The sequence below is a fragment of the Muntiacus reevesi genome, chromosome 5 (genome assembly GCF_963930625.1).
Source record: "Muntiacus reevesi chromosome 5, mMunRee1.1, whole genome shotgun sequence".
NCBI lineage: Eukaryota > Metazoa > Chordata > Mammalia > Artiodactyla > Cervidae > Muntiacus > Muntiacus reevesi.
In genome coordinates this window covers 99313221-99340009 of record NC_089253.1, presented here as the reverse complement: position 1 = coordinate 99340009, position 26789 = coordinate 99313221, and positions in this window count along the sequence as shown.

The following is a 26789-nucleotide window of genomic DNA, read 5'->3' as shown; positions in this document are numbered from 1 at the left end:
TCCCTCCCACCTCCCACCCCATCCCACCCTTCTAGATTGTCACAGAGCACCAGGTTGAGCTTCCTGTGTTATACAACAACTCCCCAGTAGCCATCTATTTTACATATGGTGATGTATATATGTCAATGCTACTTTCTCAGTTTATCCCACCCTCTCTTGCCCCTGCTGTGTCCATAAGTTTGTCCCCTGCTTGATTGTTATCAATACCACAAACAACTTGACAGCAATAAAATGGAAATACTTAAAGACAGAAAAATATCCGGTAGTTCTATCTATTCTTTAAATCTCAGATTAAATGCCTACTTTCTAGGAATCTATCCTTAGAGTGTCCAGTTCCACACATGCATACGTGTGTATGTGCAGACACACACACACATACACATGCACGCAACTTATTAGATAGGATCACACCTTCTTTCTCTTACTGAATTGCAAAGGCAGAGCCCAGGCCTGGTTCATCTCTGATTCACGCACAGAACCCTGAACGCCTTGCCCATATTACCTGCTCAGTAATTACTGGTTGAATTATAAGCAGCATATAGTAAAATTTTATGATCCTCTCCAGCGGACAGTGAGTAATCACACTGATTTAAAGTCAGCCAATTTCACTGCTATCTGGCTCTTAGTCTTGGCACGGCTCCGGCTATTTCTAAAAAGTTGACATTCTTTCTGGACATGCAGTCTGACTGCACGAGGCTCTCTAGGGAATAAAAATTAGCCTGCTGTCTGAAATGTTTATGAAAACAGCTATATTTAGAAGATCAAAGATTTCAGGAATCCTGGGGCCTTTGAAGTTGAGGACTGTGGTGTTACTTGCAAGTGTCTTGAAGAGCCATGATTTTTCTCCAGAAAGTTGCCTTCTGAGACATTGAAGATTCTACTCGGAAGCCGTTTTAATTTCTCACTATTTGACAGAATGAAGCAAGGTCCCATTTGGGGAGCTTCCATGGGCATTTTGTTTTTCTCTGTTCATCCTCCCCACCCTAACTTTTAGAGAAGAAGAGTGCTGCTTTTGACCAAACTGGGATTACCTCTAACAGAGGAGGCAGATCTGTAGCTTAAATTTAATGTATGGATTCATTCATCATCTTGAATCAAAAATGGAGCCTGCTTAAAAGATTCCAAAAGGAAGTATCTGCTGTCTTGCTGGCACTTGGGGAGTGGGTTGAAGTCACAGAGATAAGGACATTGCTTTGAGTAATACTTTCATATCATAAAGCTCCTGATATAAATTTAGTTCATGCCAGGTGGGGAACTGGTATTATTTTGGCTGGTTCTTAAGAAATGACCATCTTTAGTGTCTTTGCAGGAGAGGAGGAGGGACAGGAGATGCAGATGGTGGGGAAGACAGGAGGAGATCCTTTGTGTAACCAGTTAAGGTCTCAGACAGCAAAGTCAGAGGAAACTGTTTTGGTGGAAAGGTAACACTGCCCATGTGTCAGTTTCTAGGGTGACCGTTTGGTTTGCACTGAATCTCCCTCTGGGGGTAGCGGTATGTAGGGTTATGGGGGTCCCCAGCTCAGCTGAGCACAACAGATCCTCCCCTGGATCACCCCCGATCTGTGACCTTGGGCAGATTATTCAGCTTCCCTGAGACTCTCAGATGCCTCACCCGTAAAGCAGGAACAATGACAGTACCCACCTGACATACTGTCCACGGAACTAACAAGGTGATTCAAGTGAAACTTACCAAGTCCTTAACCCGGAGCCTGGCACAGTGGTGGTGTCACTGTTTAGTCACTCAGTCATGTCCTACTCTTTGGTGACCCCATGCACTGTAGCCCGCCAGGCTCCTCTGTCCTTGGGATTTCCCAGGTAAGGATACTGGAGTGGGTTGCCATTTCTTTCTCCAGGGGATCTTCCTGACCCAGGGATTGAACCCTCATCACCTGCATTGGCAGGCAAATTCTTTACCACTGAAACACCTGGGAAGCCCCTGGCACATTAGTATCATTAAACTATTGCAAAACATCTGTAAGAAGATGCAGGTGGGACATTGTGCTGAAATATAGTGGATCAGCTGCAAAAATCCTTCTTACTCATGCAAATAGGACAGAATGCTGCAGAAAGGCATTCCTTAAACACCCAAGAGTCTCCTTCAGCTCTGACTCTAAAGTCCTGGGTGCACAGCTTTTGCAAAATGATGGAAGACAGCTCAACCATCAGGAAGGAGAAGGGCAGGGAGGAGTGTGGTGCTTTTCCCCAGCTGCCGCCGCCTGGCTCAGTGTCAACAAGGGTAGTTTGTTTGTAAACAGAAAGCTCCAAATTGCCACTCTTTGCCAATCCCCTACCCAAGTGGGAGAGCCTGTGATGAGCCACGGCATCAGTTAATTGCTGTCACTAGCTCTGCTGCAGAGTGTGCCTGAGGAGTGAGGTTGCAGGAAGAGGAGGCTGCGTATAAGGCTGGCACGAGGACAGGGTAGGAGGTGAAACTGGGAGTCAATAAAGGCCACCCAGAGCCAGGCCACTGCTCCCTTCTGGGTTGTAAAGTTTCCTTTGAAACTCTCATGAAGGATTTCTTCTCTTTGTTTTCCAAAGCAGGAACTAACTTGCCCCTGATTTGCCCAAAGAGGGACACAGGCCAGGGAAGCTGCTGGGAGGTGTAAGGGAAATGCTTTTGTTCAGGAGAGATCCTAGCCAAAGCTCCTAGGAATTTTTCCAAGCCCAGCCCTTAGGAATTTGCCTGGGTGGAGTTATTCACACCAGAGATGTCAGGCAGGTTTAGACCCATGAGTTCCTCTCTGGCTTTCAAAGCAGTCAAGAGCGACATTTCCCAAATCCAGAACACAAGTTCCAGTAAGAGGTAAGATACTCTCTCCAGGTACATGAGCCAGCAAGCCCTGCTGCCCTGGGCGGCTTTGCTGTCCTGGCCCTTCCTGGCATGTGATCAACCACCTACTGTCATAACCAGAGATGTTTGGTCGGCAGGTTCCCTGCAAGGGGTGACCCTGAGGGCTTAGGCATGCAGACTTTAGAGCCAAACTGCTCTGATTCTAATCTTATTGCTTCCACCTCCCAGCTGGGTGTCCTTGGGCGAGTTGCTCAACCTCTCTGCGCCTTAGTTTCCTTGTCTGTGAAATGGAGATAATAATAATCCTTGTTTCATAGGACATTGGTCCAGATGTGTAATAAAATACAACAGTATCTGGCACATAGGAAAAGTGTGAAAGTGTTAGTCGCTCCATCATGTCTGACTCTCTGCAAACCCATGGTCTTTAACCGACCAGGCTCCTCTGTCCATGGAATTCTCCAGGCAAGGATACTAGAGTGGGTAGCCATTCCCTTCTCCAGGGGTTCTCCTCCCAACCTAAGGATCAAACCTGAGTCTCCTGCATTGCAGGCAGATTCTTTACCATTTGAGCTACCAGGCAAGCCCCAGGACATAATAAGCCTTTGACAAATGTGAGCCATTTTTATTGCTACTTCTCCAGGCAGCCCATTCCAAACTTGGTTAGGCCTAAGCATGAGGGAATTATTTCTTCAAGGGTTTTAGGTGTTTATTTGGGCTATACCACTTAATGTCTATTTTGCACAAGGCAGTTATACTTTTTAAGGTGTAGTTCCCCAACTGTAAAATGGGGATCATAGTATCAATAGCATCGATTTTGCAAAGTTGTTAGAAAGATTAAGTGAGATACTCCATATAAAACACTTTGTCCAGCATTAAGTAAGTATTGCAGTGTGTGTGTGTGTGTTTTAATACATGTATCCTATATGCTAAGATGTATGCAGGTACAAGCAGTAGAGAATCTACCTGAATCTAACTGAAGTAAGAGAGAAACGTATCATAGCATCTAACAAGTTCCAAGGCAGGGTACGTTTCAGGGCTGTTTGATTCAGAAGTTCCATGATATCATTAAGGACCCAGGTTCTTTCTATTACATTTCTTCGATCTGCCATTCCCAGGTTGGTAGCCAAATGGATGAAGCGTATCTAGGAATTATCCAGGTATGACCACATCCAGAGATAAGGAAAGATGAGCTTTTCTGTGGCTTCCTCTTAGGAGTAAGAAAAATGCCCTGGAAGTATCCCAACCCCGAACAGAACTGATCTAGTGTCTCGCTGACCACATTTATATCTCATCTCTAAACCAGATCCAGTTACTGAAAGGGGAATGTGGAATTCCTTGAGACCAATCTAGATCTAGAAGTAGATCTAGGTCTGGATCTAGAGGTAGATCTAGGTAGGATCTAGACCTCTACCATGAGGTCTTTTCTGTAAAGGGGAGAGAGGATGTATGAACACTGTTGGGATTCTATTAGGAACAGAGAAGGGGAACAGAAAATGGGAAGACAACAACATTCATCCCAGAGCCTAAACTCATATTTCAGTAGTTTTTCTCTCACACCCTCTCTGCTAAGTCACTTCAGTCGTGTCCGACTCTGTGCGGCCCCATAGACAGCAGCCCATCAGGCTCCGCTGTCCCTGGGATTCTCCAGGCAAGAATACTGGCATGAGTTGCCATTTCCTTCTCCAATGCATGAAAGTGAAAAGTGAAAGTGAAGTCACTCAGTCGTGTCCTACTCTTAGCGACCCCATGGACTGCAGCCTACCAGGCTCTTCCATGCATGGGATTTTCCAGGCAAGAGTACTGGAGTGGGGTGCCATTGCCTTCTCTGCACACCCTCTCTACCCAGGGCATATTTAGCCCTTTTTCAAATTTTAAAAGGACACCTTCATGCTCTTTCTTCCCCAGGCATCTTTATTCCCTCCCACTAGTGGAATGAATGAGCCCAGCCCCATGTTTCCTATAAAATAAGTGCTACCACATTCAGAGCAGGGTTTTCCTTCCAGTGTTAAAGGTGAATCTAGTCTTAGACTTCATGTGATCAGTTCAGGAAAATTTTGAGCCTGATCTTATGGGCTCTAAGATGCATGGGCAAATTTGCAGCAACCAAAATGCAGCTGCTGCTGCTAGTTCGCTTCAGTCGTGTCCGACTCTGTGCGACCCTGTAGACAGCAGCCCACCAGGCTCCGCCATCCCTGGGATTCTCCAGGCAAGAACACTGGAGTGGGTTGCCATTTCCTTCTCCAGTGCATGAAAGTGAAAAGTGAAAGTGAAGTTGCTCAACCATGTCCGACTTCTAGAGACCCCATGGTCTGCAACCCACCAGGCTCCGCCATCCAAATGCAGCTAGAGTGATCAAACTAAGTGAAGAAAGAAAAAGACAAATACCATATGATATCACTTATATGTGGAATCTAGAATATGATGTGAATGAACCTATCTATGAAACAGAGACAGAATCATACATACAAATAGACTGGTGGTTGCCGAGGTTGGCCAGGAGTGGGAGTTGGGGGAGAAGGTAGGAGTGGGAGTTTGAGATTAGCAGGTACAAACTGGTGTATATAGAATGAATAAAAAACAAGGTCCTATTGTATAGCATGGCAGCTATAGTCAGTATCCTATGATAAATCATAATGGAAAAGAATATGAAAATGGATGTGTGTATATATATACATATATGTATATGTATAACTGAATCACTTTGCTTACAGCAATAATTGTTAGCACTGTTATTCAACTATACTTTGATAAAAGATAATTTAAAAAGATGCACAGGCAATCCCATGTCAGTGGAGTCAGGGTATCTATTCATGCAACCTCCATGAACACAGGTCAGGCCTACAGGACCCGGGCTGCCCAGAGAAGCAGCAGCCCCTCCCACATCCCTAGGGACCACCCATAGAGAGCAGGTTCTAGGTGCCTGGAGAAAGCAGGCTGAAGTGATAAACCAAGCTATTTACCATTGTTATGGACTGAATGCTTGTATCTTCCCGAAATTCATACGTTGAAATTCTCATCCACAATGTGGATCATGTATCAGGACATGGGACCTTGGGTAATTATGTCAGGAGGGTGGAGACCTTATGAAAGGTATTAGTGTCCTTATAAGAAGAGACACAAAAGCTCTGATCCCCTTCATGTGAAGATGCAACAAGACCACAGCCTCTCCAAGTCAGGAGGGAAGCCCTCACCAATACCAGATCTGCTAGCACCTTGATCTTGAACTTCTTAGCTCCTAGAATTGCAAGGAATAAGTGTTGTTGAAGCCACGCAGTCTATGGTAATTTGTTGCAGCAGCCTGAGGGGACTAAGACAGTTATGATCATGGCTGGTGCTCCCCTTTCTGGCAAAACCTATTGTACTTTAAGTGTCTTTGTTTGTTTTGTTATGTGTGTCTGAAATCAGTGTCTTCAGCCTTCCTGCCGATGTCCTTCCCATCACCTTCTGTTCACCTCTTACTGGTTCTTCCAAGTCTGGTTCACACACGACCTCTTTGCTGACTGGTTGCTAAGGGTTACCCTCCCCTCCCCTGATGCTTCAGCCCTGTTGCTGTGTCTCACTCCCACTGCACCCAGGACATGTGACTGATATTTCAGTTATTGATAAACTTGTCCCTTGTCTCCTTTGGACAGTTATCCTCTGGAGAAGAGGCCAATGTCCATGACTTTTATATTTGCCTCCTTCCCAGGACTCAGTCAGGGCATGGGGTTTGGGTTGTAGCATAAAGAGCATCATCTGGAAAAGAGGAGTTAAGAATTCCAATGTGGCATTGGCCATGCTCTGGGACTCAGTTTTCTTTAATCATGAGATGAAAGGATTGGACAAAATTGTCTCTTAAAATTTTTTATGGTCAAGTAGATTTTTGATGGGGCTTCTGTGGTAGCTCAGCTGGTAAAGAATCTGCCTGCAATGTAGGAGACCCTGTCTCAATTCCTGGGTAGAGAAGATCCCCTGGAGAAGGGATAGGCTACCCACTCCAGTATTCTTGCTTGAAATCTTCTATGGACAAAGGAACGTGGTGGGCTACAGTCCATGGGATTGCAAAGAGTCGGATGTGACTGAGCAACTTTTGATTGACTTCTCACATTGTGCAATGGTAAAGAATCTGCCCACTAGTGCAAGAGACACAGGAGTTGCAGGTTTGATCTATGGGTTGGGAAGAGCCCCTGGAGGAGAAAATGGCAACCCACTCTTGTATTCTTGCCTGAAATCTTCCATGGACAGAGGAGCCTGGCAGGCTACAGTCCATGGGGTCACAAAGAGTAGGACATGACTGAAAGACTGAGTAAACAATGTTTGTTTACCCTCCATTTCCTCCTGATAACAACAGAATTAACTTATGGTCCTGGTATATGTGAAGAGGAAGCCTCATCTCTTTCACTCTTAAGAATTGTTTTCCCTCTCCTTGACTTTTAAAAGAAAAATAAACCAATTCTACTCTTTAAAAGTTTTAATACATGTTTAACACATTTTACATAGTGGCTCTTTAAACCCACTCTATCTGTGGATCTTATGCTTGGTGTAAATCCTCCTTAGAAGCTTCTGGCTTCTTTAGAAGGTTTACTTAGGGCCCTTTATTATACTGCCTTTTAAGGACAAGCAGCTCAAACTTGTACCTGCCCAGGTGATGAGAGATTGGCTGGAAAGATGCCCTCCTTTTCTGGGAAGAAAGGCATCCTGTCTAATCCTTGGCAGAGAGTGGAGGAGAGAGGATGCTTGCAGACTGATGCCTTCAGGATCCCTCCTACCAAGAATGAGTGGCATGTGAACGAGGCTCTGCTCAGCAATTCTGGGCAGATGCCCAAGCTCTGCTAGGATGGTCCCCATGGCCCTGGAGGAGTGATGCCAAGAATCTGTGTGCTGCCAAATAGCTCTCCACCTCGGGCGTCATTCTGGCCGCTTAATTCTCCTGCCAAGCTGTTTCTAGATCACTCTTCCAAACTACCCCATAAAATTCCCAGAAAAGGAATTCGAAAACCTGGAAATTGTGGGGAAGTATTTGGCTCTCTTCCGTGCCACTGTGGAAGTGATTATCATTAAAAGCTAAAGATAGTGGCTTGGAGTAAGTGACAGGCTTACCACTATTGGTGACATGAGCCTTTATATAGCTCAGGTAACCCTGGTCATGGACTCTCATGGGGGCCATGTACTTGAGCTTAATGGCCTGAGAGGCGTGTGTGCATGGGGTTTCTGAACCTCACCTGTCGGCCCAGAGCCTCTCCAAGAGGCAGACTCATAGGGTTTCTTGTGTGTGTATGTATGTGTGTGTGTGTGTGTGTGTGTGTGTGTGTGTGTGTTCAATTGCTCAGTCATGTTCAATTCTTTGCGACCCCATGGACTGTAGCCTGCCAGGCTCCTCAGTCCATGGAATTTTCCAGGCAATTTTCCGGGTTGTCATTTCCTACTCCAAGGTATCTTCCCGACTCAGGCATCAAACCCATGTCTCTTGCGTCTCCTGTGATTGCAGATGGATTCTTTACCACTGCACCACCAGGGAAGCCCATGGGGCTTTTTGGGGAGGTAAAATGTATCTTTCTGATGGAACAAGGCATAAGAAAGTGTTCATTTACAAAAAAGCTCAATGATTTCTTTGATCTCCTAGGGATACCTGAGTTCTCAGAGTGATGATGGTGGAACAGATTCCCATAGAAATCACTCTGTGGGCCTTGGAGAATTGAAGTTAGAGGGAAAATAACCTGGAAGCCATTTGGTTTCAATAATTTGTGACCCTGTGGGGTCTAGTCCCTCTTTGGACTTGTCAAGAGTTTAGCCTAGGGCAAATAGAACAAAAATTAGAAGAAAAATAAGTACATTTTGGCAGCCTATGCAACTGAAGGCAATTTTTTAAAGACCTAGAGAAAAATCTTTGTGGCATGAGGCTACAGCTGTGCATCGATAATGGTGTGTTTTTGTTTGTTATCACAGCACGTTGTGATGTCTTGGCCATTACTGAAATGATGGAAAATTGCTGGATGCTGTTAAGTTTGAGGCTGTGAGTGAAAATGTTAAGAGTTGGTACTTGTGAGGATTGGAGATTTTTTATGCTTCATTTTCTGTTCTCTTATTGCTGTAAAGGATATACTTTTAATGAGAAGTCTATGTAAATTTATTTAATTTACTAGAGTAAATTTATTTACTCTAGAACCGAGGATTTTTCCTTCTCTTTCCTTTTTCCCCTTCCTTTTCTTCTCTCTCTCCTCCCTCCTTTTCTTTTATTCATCTTCTTTTTTTTTGTCTTGCCTTAAAACTAGATGGCACTAGTGGTGAAGAACCCACCTGCCAATGCAGGAGATGCAAGAGATGCAAGTTTGATCCCTGGGTCGGGAAGATCCCCTGGAGAAGAGAATAGCACCCCACTCCAGTAATCTTGCCTGGAGAATTCCATGGATGAGGAGACTGGTAGGCTATAGTCCACGTGATTGCAAAACGTCAGATACAACTAAAATGACTTAACACACACAAAACCAGATGGATGTAGAATTATAGTTTCAACAATGTGTCCCCATTGCAAAATATAATTCAGGAAAATGCTGCCTTCAACTGAGATGTCTAGCTGTGTCTACTTGAAGTCTTTAAAACTTCCATTTTCAATACCTGCCTGTGCATTCACAGTTAGAAGCATTTAAAATTCCAATAAAACATACAATCTAAAAAATGTTTTAGCTCTAGCTACCAGGTCATTCCTAACAAGAAATGTAAACAGATGGAGAGCTTGAGCTTCTCAGCAAAGCCTTTGTAAGTATGTCAGTATTATTGTACACAGCTGGGCAAGTACTTCCTGTTTACGAGCCTTGATGCATTTTGCAGGATGTATAGCACACACACCTTTGCCGGGTAGGTGGGGTGGCTGCTGCTTGGAGGAGGGGGAGCAGGTGCCAGATTTGTGCACTTTTCAAATCCCTGCCAAAACTCATGAGTGAAGAAAGCACTCAGCTTGAAAGCTCTTTAGCCCCCAGCATTTGCTGTTAGCTCTTCAAGAGAGTGGAAGAACTCTCTAAATGATATTTATCTCACTTTATGTTCATGGACATCATCACGTGAGACTGATGGGCCCACTGGAGTGGAAGACCTCTCATACTCATTGAAGATGATAAAATCCTTTCTCCCCTCTGTGGCCCCTTGACTTGACAACTGTACAAAGTACATTTTCTTAGAGTGCTGAGTTGTAGGAGTTGCCTCTATAATTAAGTTTTTAGAGGAAGCCACTCTGAGCTGCATGTTCATCCCTTCAGTTAGATGGGCTCACATTTCTTCTCAAGTGTTCACTGATTTTTCTGGCTGGACTGCCACCATGCAGTTATGCCCCTGAAAGGAAGGACATGTCTAATTGAGGTCAATGTGAGTCACAGTTTACAGTAATTATCTCAGAGATGGAGCACTTACAGGGACATCATCTAATGAGGTCAGTGTGGGTTCCAAGACACCTCTCATCTTGGCCCCCACAATGACAGTGATACTGGACTGCTGCCAGGGCTGGGAACATTGCTTGGAACAATGGTTCCTAATTGTGATTATCTAGGTAGAAATAGCACTGTTACTTGACGCATAACATATAGTGATTTTGAAATTTTTAGTCTAACTTTTGGTTTTATTTTAGGATATAAGTGCTATTGTTGTTTAGTCACTGAGTTGTGTCTGACTCTTTTGCAACCCCATGGAGTAGCCCACCAGCTGCTCTGCCCATGAGATTCTCCAGGCAAGAATACTGGAGTGGGTAGCCATTTCCTCCTCCAGGGATCTTCTCAACCCAGGGACCAAGCCCGCATCTCCTGCACTGTAGGAGATTCTTTACCACTGAGCCACCAGGGAAGCCCGTGATATGTATACATGATTTTAAAAAGTCAGATAATTCTCTGGATCTTGAAATGAAAAATACCAACCTTCTACAAATTCCTCCACCCCACTATAGGACTGCTTCCCTAGAAAACTATTGTCAACTCTGGGCTGTTTTTCCAGTTTTGTACCTCCGTATTTCTAATGAGCACACTTATACTAGTTTTGTTTATTTTCTGGCCTTGCATATTTTTTATTTTCTACTGTGAAAGGTGAAGATTTAGAGCATGCATCTTCTCTGCCCCTTCACATACACACAATTATCCTTATTCTCTCAGTTCCTCCAATGTTATTATATCAGAGTGTTCATGGAATGACTATTCAGGGATTCTATTAATACGACAGCATACATTTTGTTAACAACTGAGTTATCATTATACCTTTTGTCTTGCACACATTTGTTTTCCCTGGAGCTTATAATTGCCTTTTATTTTTTTCCTGTGTTTTGCTATGTACCTTTCAGCAGTTCATCCCACAGCTCTCATCTGTACTTATAAATCTCCTCTAAATTTGTTCAAGAACTCCAAGTCATCTCTCATTTTCATTTTTTAGTTAACCCATACTGGTGGATTTCTGGGTCTGCCCCTTAGCCATTTTCCTGAGCATGGATAATGGTGCGTTTTTGTTTTTCCTGAGGTTTTCCTTTATAATCCTCCTTAAAGTTCCCTTGGCTTTTTGCTCTGTACTGCATCCCCTAGTTCTTGGATAGCATGTCTTACTCTCACTCTAGTGGACCACATCTTCCAGAACTTTCCAGAGAAAAAGGGACTCTGGATATATGAATATAATAGTTATGTCCCTTTTAGCTCATATCTTGGTTACTTTCCTATAATAATTTTACTTCTTAAATCTATTCCAGACTATATCTCCAGTAAGATAAAATTATTACCTTAAAGTTATTACCCTTACTCTCCCCTTTATCATTTTTGATCTTCCTAACTTTAATGTTGTCTTGCTTTATAATGTTCTCCTGATATTATTTTTACTTTTACAGCAAAAAACTTTCTCTATAACCATAATTAACTCTGCTTATTTGTTGCTTTGAAGTAGTGAAGTGAAGTGAAAGTCATGCTGTCATGTCTGACTCTCTCTGATCCTATGGACTGTAGCCTGCCAGGCTCCTCTATACATGGAATTCTCCAGGCAAGAATACTGGAGTGGTAGCCATTCCCTTCTCCAGGGGATCTTCCTGACCCAGGGATTGAACTCTGGTCTCCTGAATTGGCTTCTTTACCACAAATGCCACCTGGGAAGTTGTCTTTAAAAAATTTGCTGACTTTTATCTCATCCTTAACTTTTTCTACTTCTCAAAGTATCAAGTCTCATGATTCATCTTTATTTCTGGCTGTGTTTCTTCTGAGGACCTCTTTTTTTTCTCCTATCCTGTGTCTCTCTGGGTCACCTTGTTGATCATGACTTACCTTTTTTTAAATTGAAGTAGAGTTGGTTTACAGTGTTGTTTTAGTTTCAGATATACAGTGAAGTGATTCAGATGTGTGTGTGGATCTTTTTCAGATTCTTTTACCTTATAGGTTATTACAAAATATTGACTATATTTCTCTGTGCTATATAGTAGGTCCTTGTTGGTTATCTATTTTATATGAAGTAGTGTATTATGTTAATCCCAAGTTCCTAATTTATCCCTCAGCCCCTTCCCCCTTTGTAACCATAAGCTTATTTTCTATATATGTGGGTCTATTTCTGTTTGGTATATAAATTCATTTGTATCATATTTTTAGATTCCACATATAAGTGATATCATATGGTATGTGTCTTTCTCTGTCTAGCTTACTTAGTATGACTATCTTTAGGTCCATCTGTATTGCTGCAAGCAGTATTATTTCATTCTTTTTATGGCTGAGTAGTATTCCACGTCTTCCTTATCCATTCCACTGTCAATGGACATTTAGTTTTTTTCCACATCTTGCTTATTATAAATTGTGCTGCTATGAACATTGGGATGCATGTATCTTTTTGAATTATGGTTTCTCTGGATATATGCCCAGGAGTCAGACTGCAGGACCATTTGGTACCTCTATTTTTAATTTTTTAGGGAATGTCTACTGTTCTTCATAGCGGGATCATGACTTTCCTTTAACACTCTTCTAGATGTAGTCTCTCTTTCCTGAATCTCATGTATTTTTCTTTCTAATTTGCCTTGTCCTTTACTGGAGAAATCAATAACTTTTAAAGAAAGAAAGTATTGAACTAAATTTTCTAAAACCCTTGCAAATCCAAAAATATCTTTATTTTGTCCTCAGAGTTTATTGACAATTTGGCTGAGTATGGAATTCTAGGTTGAAATGAATTGTTTCTCACATCTTAGAAATCACTGCTTCATGGTCTTCTAACATTATAGGATGCTGAGAGTGATTTAATACCAGTCTGATATTCATTCATTTTGGTAATCTTCAATTTTTTTTGACCAGAAGATCTTAGGGTGTATTCCTCATCTTCAGTCTTCTTAAATTTCCAAATGATTTGTCTGAGGGTGTTTTAGATTGTATTTATTGTTGTTTTTCAGCCACTCTGTTGTGTCTGACTCTTTGCAACTCCATGGACTATAGCACACCAGGCTTCCCTGTCCTTCACCATCACCTGGTCCAGTTCAGTTCAGTTGCTCAGTTGTGTCTGACTCTTCGCGACTCTTTGGCCTGCAGCATGCCTGTCCTCCCTGTCCATCATGAACTCCTGGAGTTTACTCAAACTCATGTCCATTGAGTTGATGATGCCATCCAACCATCTCATCCTCTGTTGTTCCCTTCTCCTCCTGTCTTCAATCTTTCCCAGCATCAGAGTCTTTCAAATGAGTCAGCTCTTCACATTAGGTGGCCAAAGTATTGGAGTTTCAGCTTCAATATCAGTCCTTCCAATGAACATTCAGCATTGATTTCCTTTAGGATGGACTGGTTGGATCTACTTGCAGTTCAAGGGACTCTCAAGAGTCTTCTCCAACACCACAGTTCAAAAGCATCAATTCTTTGGTGCTCAGCTTTCTTTATAGTCCAACTCTCACATCCATACATGACTACTGGAAAAACCATAGCCTTAACTACAAGGACCTTTGTTGGCAAAGTAATGTCTCTGCTTTTTAATATGCTGTTTAGGTTGGTTATAACTTTCCTTCCAAGGAGTAAGTGTCTTTTGATTTCACGGCTGCAATCACCATCTGCAGTGATTTTGGAGCCTAAAAAAATAAAGTCTGCCACTGTTTCCACTGTTTCTCCATCTATTTGCCATGAAGTAATGGGACCAGATACCATGACCTTTGTTTTCTGAATGTTGAGCTTTAAGCCAACTTTTTCACTCTCCTTTTTCACTTTCATCAAGAGGCTCTTTAGTTCTTCTTCACTTTCTGCCATAAGGGTGGTGTCATCTGCATATCTGAGGTTATTGATATTTCTCCCGGCAATCTTGATTCCAGCTTGTGCCTCCTCCAGCCCAGCATTTCTCATGATTATGCTGCATATAAGTTAAATAAGCAGGGTGACAATATACAGCCTTGATGTACTCCTTTTCCTATTTTGAACCAGTGTGTTTTTTCATGTCCAGTTCGAACGGTTGCTTCCTGACCTGCATACAGATTTCTCAAGAGGCAGGTCAGGTGGTCTGGTATTCCCATCTCTTGAAGAATTTTCCATGGTTTATTGTGGTCCACACAGTCAAAGGCTTTGGCATAATCAATAAATAAGAAGTAGATGTTTTCCTGGAACTCTCTTGCTTTTTCGATGATCCAGCAGGTGTTGGCAATTTGATCTCTCTGCCTTTTCTAAAACCAGCTTGAACATCTGGAAGTTCATGGTTACATATTGCTGAAGCCTGGCTTGGAGAATTTTGAGCATTACTTTACTAGGGTGTGAGATGAGTACAATTGTATGGTGGTTTGAGCATTCTTTGGCATTGCCTTTCTTTGGAATTGGAATGAAAACTGACCTTTTCCAGTCCTGTGGCCACTGCTGAGTTTTCCAAATTTGCTGGTGTATTGAGTGCAGTACTTAAACAGCATCATCTTTCAGGATTTGAAATAGCTCACCTGGAATTCCATCACTCCACTAGCTTTGTTCATAGTGACGCTTCCTAAGGCCCACTTGACTTCGCATTCTAGGATGTCTGGCTCTAGGCGAGTTATCACACCATCATGATTATCTGGGTCGTGAAGATCTTTTTTGTACAGTTCTTCTGTGTATTCTTGAAACCTCTTTTTTATATCTTCTGCTTCTGTTAGGTCCATACCATTTATGTCCTTTATTGAGCCCATCTTTGCATGAAATGTTCCCTTTGCATCTGTAATTTTCCTGGAGAGATCTCTAGTCTTTCCCATTCTATTGTTTTCCTCTATTTCTTTGCACTGATCACTGAGGAAGGCTTTCTTATCTCTCCTTGCTATTCTTTGGAATTCTGCATTCAAATGGGCATATGTTTCCTCTTCTCCTTTGTTTTCACTTCTCTTTTTTTCACAGCTTTTTGTAAGGCCTCCTGTGACAGCCAGTTTGCTTTTCTTTCTTGGGGATGGTCTTGATACCTGTCTTCTATACCATGTTACGAACCTCCATCCATAGTTCATCAGGCACTCTGTCTATCAGATCTAGTCCCTTAAATCTATTTCTCACTTCTACTGTATAATCATTAGGGATTTGATTTAGGTCATTCTTGAATGGTCTATTGGTTTTTCCTACTTTCTTCAATTTAAGTCTGAATTTGGCAATAATGAGTTCATGATCTGAGCCATAGTCAGCTCCTGGTCTTGTTTTTGCTGATTGTATAGAGATTCTCCATCTTTGGCTGCAGAGAATACAGTCAGTCTGATTTTGGTGTTGACCATCTGGTGATGTCCATGTGTAGTCTTCTCTTGTGTTTCTGGAAGAGGGTGTTTGCTATGACCACTGTATTCTCTTAGCAGAACTCTATTAGCCTTTGACCTGCTTCATTCCATACTCCAAGGCCAAATTTGCCTGTTACTCCAGGTGTTTCTTGACTTCCTACTTTTGCATTCCAGTCCTCTGTAATGAAAAGGACATCTTTTTTGGGTATTAATTCTAGAAGGTCTTGTGGGTCTTCATAGAACCATTCAACTTCAGCTTTTTCAGTATTACTGGTCAGGGCATAGACTCGGATTACTGTGATACTGAATTGTTTGCCTTGGAAATGAACAAAGATCATTCTGTCATTTTTGAGACTGCATCCAAGTACTGCATTTTGAACTCTTTTGTTGACTATGGTGGCTACTCCATTTCTTCTAAGGGATTCTTGCCCACAGTAGTAGATATAAAGGTCATCTGAGTTAAATTCACCCATTCTACTCCATTTTAGTTTATTGTTTCCTAAAATGTTGACGTTCATTCTTACTGTTTGATTACTTCCAATTTGCCTTGATTCATGGACCTAACATTCCAGGTTCCTATGCAATATTGCTGTTTACAGCATCTGACCTTGCTTCCATCACCAGTCACTGCACAACTGGGTGTTGTTTTTGCTTTGCCTCCATCTCTTCATTCTTTCTGGAGTTATTTCTCCACTCTTCTCCAGTAGCATATTGGGCACCCACCGACCTGGGGAGTTCATCTTTCAGTGTCCTATCTTTTTGCCTTTTCATACTGTTCATGGGGTTCTCAAGGCAGGAATACTGAAGTGGTTTGCCATTCCCTTCTCCAATAGAACACATTTTGTCCACCGCTATCTCCCGGAATCTGCTCAAATTCATGTCCATTGATTTGGTGATGCCATCCACCCATCTCATCCTCTGTCATCCCCTTCTCCTCCTGGCCTCAATCTTCCTCAGCATCTGGGTATTTTCTAATGAGTCAGCTCTTTGTATCAGGTAGCCAAAGTATTGGAGCTTCAGCTTCAGCATCAGTCCTTCCAATGACTATTCAGGGTTGATTTCTTTTAGGATTGACTGGTTGTATAGTATAATAGTTAAGAATGTAAATTATGCATGCCTAAATTTAAATCCTGGTTGTTTTACTTACTAGCTGGAGTAAGTGTCTTAACCAGTTAGTGACTCTGTTTTCTCAGCTGTAAAATGGGGATGAAAATAGTAGCTACCGCTTCGATTTATTGAGAGGATGAAATAAGTCACTATGTGTACAATTATTGAGAGTGGTGCCTGGCTCAGAATTGGTTCTCAACCTTTGGCTATTTTTACTATACAGAGAAGCCTGGCATGCTGCAGTCCATGGGATCACAAAGAATCAGACATGACTTAGCGACTGAACAGCAACAACAACAATTGTTACTATTACCGCCATTTATTGTAAGGCTATCTTTAAACCTGAGACATTACAAATTTCAATTCTGTGATGTGGACTTGCATTATTCTTTGACAATTTTCTTCATCTTTGCTTTTCTCACCATCCTTGGTCTCTGTCTCTGAGACTTTTGGCATATTCTCTCTGTTGTTTACATTGCTCCCACATCTTTTCCTTGGCTTTTTGTTTTACTTGATAGATGATACCTTCAAAATCTAACCTCTATATTAAATTTTTATTTTGAAAATAACAGTTTTAGTTTCGAAGATCTTTTTCTTGTTCTCCATTGTCCAGTTGTCACAGTATCCTTTCTTATTTTATGGACAGAATATAATCTAGAATCTCTGGGTTTTTTTTTTTTTTTTTTTTTTTTTTTGTATCACCTTCTGCTCCTAAGATGTTTTCCCTAGGGCCATATTGTTTTCTTTGTGTATGTCTCTTTCATTTTTCAGTCTGCCCTTCAATGTCAGAAATCCTGGGTGGTCTGTGTGTTGAAGAATAAGGAGGTGAAAAAGCAAATGGGGAACTGTGGCAGGCTTTGCTTTATGGTGAGTGGGTGGGGCCAGCCATCATGCCAGAGTTTCCCAAATGCCTGAATTTCTGCAGTTCTGCTTATTCTGCTCTAGGGTGCCAGCACCTGTATCAAATGCCCTTTCTCTTTTTAGAGAGTTCAATTCATTCCTTTGACAAAAGAAGTTACTTTTTGTTTGATTAACTGGATGTTGTTTTGGCTTTCACCTTTTGGCCTGATGAGTTAAGGCCTAGCTGCAGGGTGTTCTGTTGCTGCACTGAAGGTAGGAACCGATGCTTCCACACACAGCCTTTCTGTTAATCTCCCTGTTACAAGTATGTGTGTGCTCAGTCCCTCAGTCATGTCTAACTCTTTGTGACCCCCTGGACTGTAGCCCACCAGGCTCCTCTGTCCATGGAATTTTTTGGGCAAGAATACTGGAGTGGATAGCCATTTCCTTCTCCAGGGGGGTCTTCTTGACCCAGGGATCAAACCTGCATCTCTTGTGTCTCCTGCTTTGGTTGGTGGATTCTTTACCACTAAGCCAGCAGGGAAGCCCCCTTACTAGACTTGATATTAGCCAAAAGGTGATCATTCTATTGTGATGTTGTCCAGTCCTGAGTCCTTTGAGGCATCCACAGAGCAAAGGGGCTCCTGCTTTGGCCCAGTGTGTTCTCATTTTCCTAGCCGCCACTGCCTGGTCTATTTGATGCTACATTTCCAGAAGCACCCTTCTTTAGTCACCACTACATCACCTGATTTATATCATGCAAAAGTTTGTTGTCATCTCTAAGCTGCTGATAGCCTCCATTTAATGAGTATGAATTTGTGCTCATTTAATTTCCCTACCATCATTTTAAGGAGCAAGGCAGGGAGATAAATAAATATTAGTCTGTCCTCTTGATCAAATACCATAATGCTTTTAAAGCCTAGTTGAAGAACTAAGACTTTAACATGGAATGAAAATATATTGTTTTCAAAGATGTACACTTTTGTGTGGTTTGCATTCAGAGCAACTCAGAGGCCCATTAGAGGAAAACTCTTAAAACAGTCTGAAATCTTCTGGACCAAGTATTTCTCTATGAATTCAGAAAATGATGATGCCAACAGCAGTTGTAGTCATAACAGCAGCAACATAGTTTATTTCCCCAGCACTTTATGGGTTCTCAAAGCATTTTCACAAGCATCATCTCATCTTTATAAAGACACTATATTTCCTGTTAGCATTGCTATCTACATGTTTCAGCTATAGAAATCCAGGATCACAGAAAATGAGGATTTGCTGAAGGTTACACAACAGGCTAAACACTGCTCTTGTGTGATTTCTACTGTACCACAGTCCCACCCTTCTGTTTGTTAATGATTTGCATGGCATTAACTCCTGTGAGTCACTTAGCTTAAAATTGGTGCCAAGTAACTTGTGTAACTTTATACAAACTGAAATCTTAGTATCAGCTTACTGTTTCTCAGGGGCAATTTTATACCCCTCTATGGTAGAAGGTTTCCAGAAACAATAGGAGTTATCTCTATGTGAACCAAACCTATGCTCTTTCACTTGGCCTACAACAAAAAGCCATATGCCCTCTGAACTTCCAACTCCATTGTGCCCATGAAATCTATGCTTTCAAATCTGCACTTTTGCATTTTCCTCTGAATTATCCCTTGAGAAACAGTTCCTACGTCTTGCATATCCATTTGTGTGTTAATGCAGCTGGGCCTGTGAAAAGATGGTATCAAGTACCAGACCAGTGTGCGCCTATTATTGGAATCTATGTCTGGAGAGAGATAAGTCCACGTTCCCATTGCCAATCCTCAAACCACTGAAATGTGACAGCAGCTTTTTTACCTCACTTGGAGATAACTAAGGAGACATCACCAGATGTAGACAAGCTTATACTCATCCTAATAGTTACTGGCATTAGTTTCATTTTTATTTTTAATGCAATTGATAAATAACTGTAATCTAACTGCATAGTATAACCAATGTATAGTCAACTTGGAAAATTTTTTTAAAAAGAGCAAAGAAGGACATACAGAGGTAATAACATCAAGTAGGGATAAATCCTATAATGCCTGTATATATTTACACTTATAGATACTGAAATATATATTTAAATATATAGTTATATATATATATAACTCAAATATATATAGCTATATATTTGAGTTATATATATAAGTATATAGTTGTAAATAGAACTCTCAGATGTTCAAGCTGAATTTAGAAAAGGCAGAGGAACCAGAGATCAAATTGCCAACATCCGTTGGATCATCAAAAAAGCAAGAGAGTTCCAGAAAAACATCTACTTCTGCTTCATGGAGTACCTAAAGTCTTTGACTACGTGGATCACAGCAGACTATGGAAAATTCTTAAAAAGATGGGAATATCAGACCACCTTACCTGTCTCCTGAGAAACCTCTACACAGGTCAAGAAGCAACAGCTAGAACCAGACATGAAACAACAGACTGGTTCCAAATTGGGAAAGGAGTACACCAGGCTGTACATTGTCACCCTGCTTATTTAGCTTATATGCAGAGTACACCTTGCAAAATGTGGGGCTGAATGAATCACAAACCAGAATCAAGATTGCTGGGAGAACTATCAATAACCTCAGATATGCAGATGACATCACCTTTATGGCAGAAAGTGAAGAGGAACCAAAGAGCCTCTTGATGAAAGTGAAAGAGGAGAGTGAAAAAGCTGGCTTAAAACTCAACATTCACAAGACTAAGATCATGGCATCTGGTCCCATCACTTCACGACAAATAGATGGGGAAACAATGGAAACAGTGACTGACTTTAATTTTGGGGGCTCCAAAATCACTGCAGATGGTGGCTGCAGCCATGAAATTAAAAGACACTTGCTCCTTGGAAGAAAAGCTATGACCAACCTAGACAGCATATTAAAAAGCAGAGACATTACTTTGCCAACAAAGGTCCTTGTAGTCAAAGCTATGGTTTTTCCAGTAGTCATGTATGGATGTGAGAGTTGGACCATAAAGAAAGCTGAGCACCAAAGAATTGATGCTTTTGAACTGCGGTGTTGGAGAAGACTTGAGAATTCCTTGAACTGCAAGGAGATCAAACCAGTCAATCCTAAAAGAAATCAACTCTGAATATTCATTGGAAGGACTGAAACTGAAGCTCCAATACTTTGGCCACCTGATGCAAAGAACCTACTCATTAGGAAAGACCCTGATGCTGGGATATATTGAAGGCAGGAGAAAGGGAGGACAGAGGACAAGATGGTTGGATGGCATCACCAACTCAGTGGACATGAATTTGAGCAAGCTCTGGGAGATGGTGAAAGGGACAGGTAAGCCTGGCATACTGCAGTCCATGGGGTCGCAAAGAGTCGGACACGGCTGAGTGACTGAACAACAGCAACAACATATATATTATTACTATTAATATACTAGAAATATAGCTCACATATATTAATATATTACTTAAAACTCAACATGAGAGTCAGACAAGACTGAGTAACTGAAGTGAACTGATAAATGAGTTATATTTGTATTTATGAGTTATAGTTATATAACTCATATACATTTGGATATATAACTATATATATATACTAAGATCCCCTGGAGTAGGAAATGGCACCCCACTCCAGTATTCTTGCCTGAAAAATTCAACGGGCAGAGGAGCCTGTTGGGCTATAGTCCATGAGGCCACAAAGAGATGGACATGATTCAGCAACTAAGCACACACACATATAACTATATATATAGTTATCTGTGTTAGAAAACTGTATGGATACTGTGGCCTCTTTTCAGTTTAACTGCATATTGAGGTCACACTCTTCCTACTGTTTTGAACATATTTCCCCATGACATGCAGTCTTTTTCTACAGTATCATTTTTGATGGCATCATAGGGTTTCATCTCATTCACTAATTCTATCTTCTATTACAGAGGAAAAAGAAATTTTCAAGGAATGTGAGTGATCAAGATGAACTATTGATAATTTTGATGATCTCAATAGTATCCTCAGCAAGATACCCAACTAATAGTTCTGAAACGCAGGTTAATTGTTTTTCAGGACACATTCTGTATGATTTAGTGCCCAGAAAGGTCTTTGATTGTTTCATTTCTGAGTTGTTTTCCTTGTTTCATTTCCTTTCTAAAGGTTAGGAACAGTGTGTTGCTCTAGAAGCAATGAAAATGTTTAGCTTGGTATTTTCATGCCTGCCTGTCAGGAATTGGCTATCACTCCATATATTGCTTTTGCAGGAAGTTAAACTATTAATTGAACTACCATTTATTGAGTTTGGATGTGGGGAAAACAACCAACCACACACACACAAAATATGATCCCGCTTATCATAGAATTTCTAGTGTGATGAACAAATTAACAGTGATTTCTGCAGCCCAGCACTCCCCAACTTTTGGGATGCAGAGGAAGTGATTTTATTTTTATAGAAAACTGAGAGAAGTGGACAGGGTTGCAAGGCCTGGGGTCACCTTCTTCGGGCTTTGGCCACTCTGAGGATCAAAGGCTACAGTTACACCTGTAACTCATTTCTGCTGCCTTGGCTGTCCCAAGCTGAAGAGCTCTCTAATGGCAAACTTTATTTTTTGAGGCAAGAAGGAGTTGTTCACATGGGATAGATGATACAGAGGCAGTTGTAGAAAGACAAAAAAATAAAAAAAGAAGAAAGTATAACGACATCCTGAAGAAAGGGAATTTGATTCATTTGTTTCCTGTTTTTGTCCATTTCTTTTAAGTCCTTTAATAAAGCTTTTGCCTTACAGCTCTTGCTGATCTGGAAGTAAGTGAATTTGTGAACTCATTCAGGGGTTCCAGTTTATTTTATCTTTCTGTTCACAGGGAGGATAAATCCTCCTAAATGATGCTGGGTAGATGGGTGACTATTCAACTGCTACCATTTCTTGAAGCTGCATTTTTTCTTTTTTTTTTTTCTGTATGAGTATTTTTTTTTTTTTTTAGAAGATTGCATCTGATGACAAATAAAAAGCTCCATCTTTCCCCAGTTCTATCAGTGGAAATAATTCCTTGCTGATAAGAGGACTTATCTTTGTGGTGTGATGGAATCTTGGTAGCTGTGTTATGAGTTGTCCTTTAAACACACCAGTGCTGAAACCATTTCCCCGGTGAATGGAACCATACTTATTTACTCTGGAAGGAGATGAAGAAAGAACAGGCAGAATTAAGTGCTTCTGAAACATAAGGCTTTGAGAGTACTAAGGCACAAAACAGGGGGTTTTGTCAGGTTATTAGAGCAAAGTCAAAACTTCAGACTCCACTGGAATTTAAATCATTGCATAAGTTATCTATTACAGTATAAAAATTATATCCAAACTGAGTGGCTTAAATCGGTAAAAAATCTTTATTGTCTCACAATATTTATAGGGCGGGAATTCTGGAGTATCTTGCCTGAGGGTTCTGGCTTACTTTCTCTCCTGAAGATGCAGTCATGCTTTTGGCTAGCTTAGCTGGAGTCCTTAGATACTTGACTGGAGCTGAAGGGTCTGCTTCCCAGATGGCACACTCTCGTGGCTGGCAAGTTTGTCCCACCTCTCAGCAGGAGACCTTGGTCTCTTAGCACAAGGACCTTTTCATAAGGTTGCTTGACTTCTTCCATCAGGGCAGCTGACTTCCACAAAGTGGGTGATCAAAGAGAGCAAGGTGGGAACCACAGCAGTTTTTGTAATCCCATTCTGGAAGTCAAATTTCTACAATATCCTGTTGGTAGAATAGGCCTGTTTAGTGTGGAAGACCTGACAAGAAGTGAATATCAGTGTGAATCACTGGGTGCTGTTTTGAAGGCTGATTATCATAGTCCACCTTCTGTGCCTAATGATGGAAGCACAAAATATACTCTCTCCCTCCAGTCCTCCCCCCCTCCCCACCTAAATATCATTTTATTAGCATTAGTTCAAAGTCTGAAATCTGTCATCTAAATCAGGCCCAGCTATAATTTCTTAGGTATAGTTTTGTTAGGATCATTCTTCACAGTTTAAAGACCTGCAGATTTAAGAAGCAAGTTGTCTTTCTCCCACATGTACAAGGATGGGACAAACATAGGAAAACTGCTGTAGACACTCTTGTTTTTAAAGGAGGTCCTTGGACCATACAAATTTTAAAAGCACAGGAGGCATAGGATGACTCTTCCTTGTTAGGATTTAAGGATCTGGAATAATTACCCATGGCATTTTTGGGAAACAGTTTCTAATTTTATTTCATTTTTAAAATTTAAATCCCTGGTAGCTCAGTTGGTAAAGAATCCACCTACGATGCAGAAGACCCTGGTTTGATCCTGGGTCAAAAAGATCCACTGGAGAAGGGAAAGGATACCCACTCCAGTATTCTTGGGCTTTCCTTGTGGCTCAGCTGATAAAGAATCCACCTGCAACGTGGGAGACCTGGGTTTGATCCCTGGGTTGGGAAGATCCCCTGAAGAAGGGAAAGGCTACCCACTCCAGTATTCTGGCCTGGAGAATTCCATGGACTATATAGTCCATGGGGTCACAAAGAGTCAGACACGACTGAGCGACTTTCACTTAATAGTTGACTTGGCTTCCCAGGTGGTGCTAGTGGTTAAGAATCTGCCTGCCAGTTCAGGACATGCAGGAGACTGGGGTTCGATCTCTGGGCGGGGAAGATCCCCTGGAGAAGGAATGGCAACCTGTTGCAATATTTTTGCCTGGAAAATTCCATGGACAGAGGAGCCTGGCTGGGTTACAATCCATGGGGTCACAAAAAGTTGGATACAACTGAGTTACTGAGCGCACACACACACACACACACACACACACAGAGTCAACTTACAATATGATGTGAATTTCAGGTATATGATAGAGTGATTCAATATTTTTAGAGATTATACTCCATATTAAGTTGTTGTAAAATATTGGCTCTATTCTGTGTTTTGTGCATTGCATCCTTGTATCTTGTTTATTAATATTTTATACCTGGTAGTTTATGCCTCCTAGTCCCTTCACCTATAATATCTGAGAATAATATACTCTGTATGGATGTTAGTGGGAATTGTAAAACATTTTCATCACCCTGCAAAATCTCTGTTCCCTTCACTTTCCTTCCTACCTTCTTTCTTCCCCCCTGCCTCCCTTTCCATTTCTTTTTCTTTTCTTTTCTCCCTTCCTCTCTCTCTTCCTATCCCTCTTTCCTTCTTCCTTCCTTCATTTCTTTCTCATCACAGGTTTTCTTCATATATCTGGTCATCCTTTGCTACCCACTCATATTTCAGAGACGACGCTAAATATGTCATTGGAAGTTCTGAGCACATAGGGGCCACTTACTAACTCTGGGTCTCTTTGTAAGGTAGATCTGTGTTGTTTCATTGGAGAATCTGTTATGTCAGCCTCTCCAGCTCATGTCTGTTGAGCTGGTTCACTTCCCAGAACAACTGTCAGTCTCATATTTTGGGTAGAATCATCCTTCCTGCTACAGGCCTGGATTAAAACCCTGATTCAAACACCTACTGTGTATCTTGAAAAAGTAATTTCACCTCTCTGTGCCTCAATTTCTTCATATGTAGAATAGAAAACACTGATAGAACCCACCTTTACCTAATAATAGAATTGTGAGGATTAAATGAGTTAATATACATCAAACATTGAGAACAGTCCCTGGCACAAAACGAACACTGAGTAGATGATGTCAGCACCCTTATCTTCACCAGATGGGAATAACCCATCTGATGTGTTAGGGAGTAAAGTCGGGGATCTTTTTATAACTGACTAATATTCCACTGTGTATGTGTACCACAATTTCTGTATCCATTCATCTGTCGATGGACATCTAGTTTGCTTCCTTGTCCTGGCTATTGTAAAAAGTGCTGCAACAATCATTAGGGTACGTGCGTCTCTCTCATTTATGATGTTCACAGGGTGTATGCCCAGTAGTGGGATTGTTGGGTCATCTGGTAGTTCTGTCCCCAGTTTTTCTTTTTAAGGAATCTCCATACTGTTCTCCATAGTGTCTGTATCAATTGATGGTCCTGATGAACCTATTTGCAGGGCAGCAGTGGAGATGCAGACATAATGAAATGACTTGTAGACCAGAGGGAGAAGGGGAGGGTGGGACAAATTGAGAGAATGGTGTAGACACATGTGTCTTATCACATGTAAAATAGATAGCAAGTGGGAGTTTTCTGTGTGACACAGGGGCTCAACACTGTGCTCTGTGACAACTTAGACAGATGGGATGGGGCGGGAGATGGGAAAGGACGTTCAGGAGGAAGGGGACATATGTACACCTGCGGCTGATTCAGGGCTTCCATAGTAGCTCAGCTGGTAAAGAATCCGCCTGAATCATGTTGATGTATGGTGGAAACCACACAATATTGTAAAGCAATTATCCTCAAAAAAAAAAAAAAAAAAGAAAGAAAAAAACAGACAACATGGAGATGTAAAAAATAAATAAAGTTGGGGATCTCAACATTCAATATGTCAGCCAACATACCCTTCTTTTTAATAAGGCACCCCTGCCTTCTACTGGGCCTGGTGTCTCCAAGTCTCGAGACTCATTCTATCATCTTCTTCAGAGACTTAATTTCCAGTGTTCGGCCTGGGGGATGTGGGGAGTCATGTGGCCAGGTACACATGGGGAGGAGGGACTAGACTTTGAGTTAGATTTTCTGTTCTCAGCCCTGACTTCCCTCTGACGCTGCCAACCAGGTTGCTTCTCAGCCTACTCCTCCCCTGGCTGAGGGTTCTGGTTTTTCAGGTCTGTTGTCCTGTTTTCAGCTGATAGCATTTTGTTTGTGTAACCTTTCATCCTTTTCCTTTGTCTGGTAGATTTGTTGCTTTTTTTTTTTAAACAATACTTTCACTTAGTGTCATTTTGTTGGATGTTGGGAGAGTGAGGAAGTATATTCATGGGTTCAACCATCTAGCTCTAACTAAAAATCTGAAGTGGATTTATTAAATAAATATTTTAAAAGCAATAAAAATTAAGTGAGCTTCATGCTCATTGTGGATTTCTTGGTACTGTGGAAGGGAACAGATGCATAAGTACACCATAATGGTAGGAAATAAAAAATTATTGCTGTGAAGCCACAGGATGTTTCTGATCTGTATTTGCAGGTGGACATGCCTCCCATTCCTGTGGGAATTTCTATACTTTGATTCAAAGAACTCCTTACAATGTATTACTTATTCACAGTCAGTCTCTTGTTACAATGTAAGCTCCCTGAAGAGGCTTGCTCCTTGGAAGAAAAGCTATGACAGACTTAGACAGTGTATTGAAAAGCAAAGACATCGCTTTGCTGACTAGTTCCATATAGTCAAGATATGTTTTTTTCCCAGTAGTCATGTATGGATGTGATAGTTGGACCATAAAGAAGGCTGAGTGCCAAAGAATTGATGCTTTTGAACTGTGATATTGGAGAAGACTCGTGAGAATCCCTTGGACTG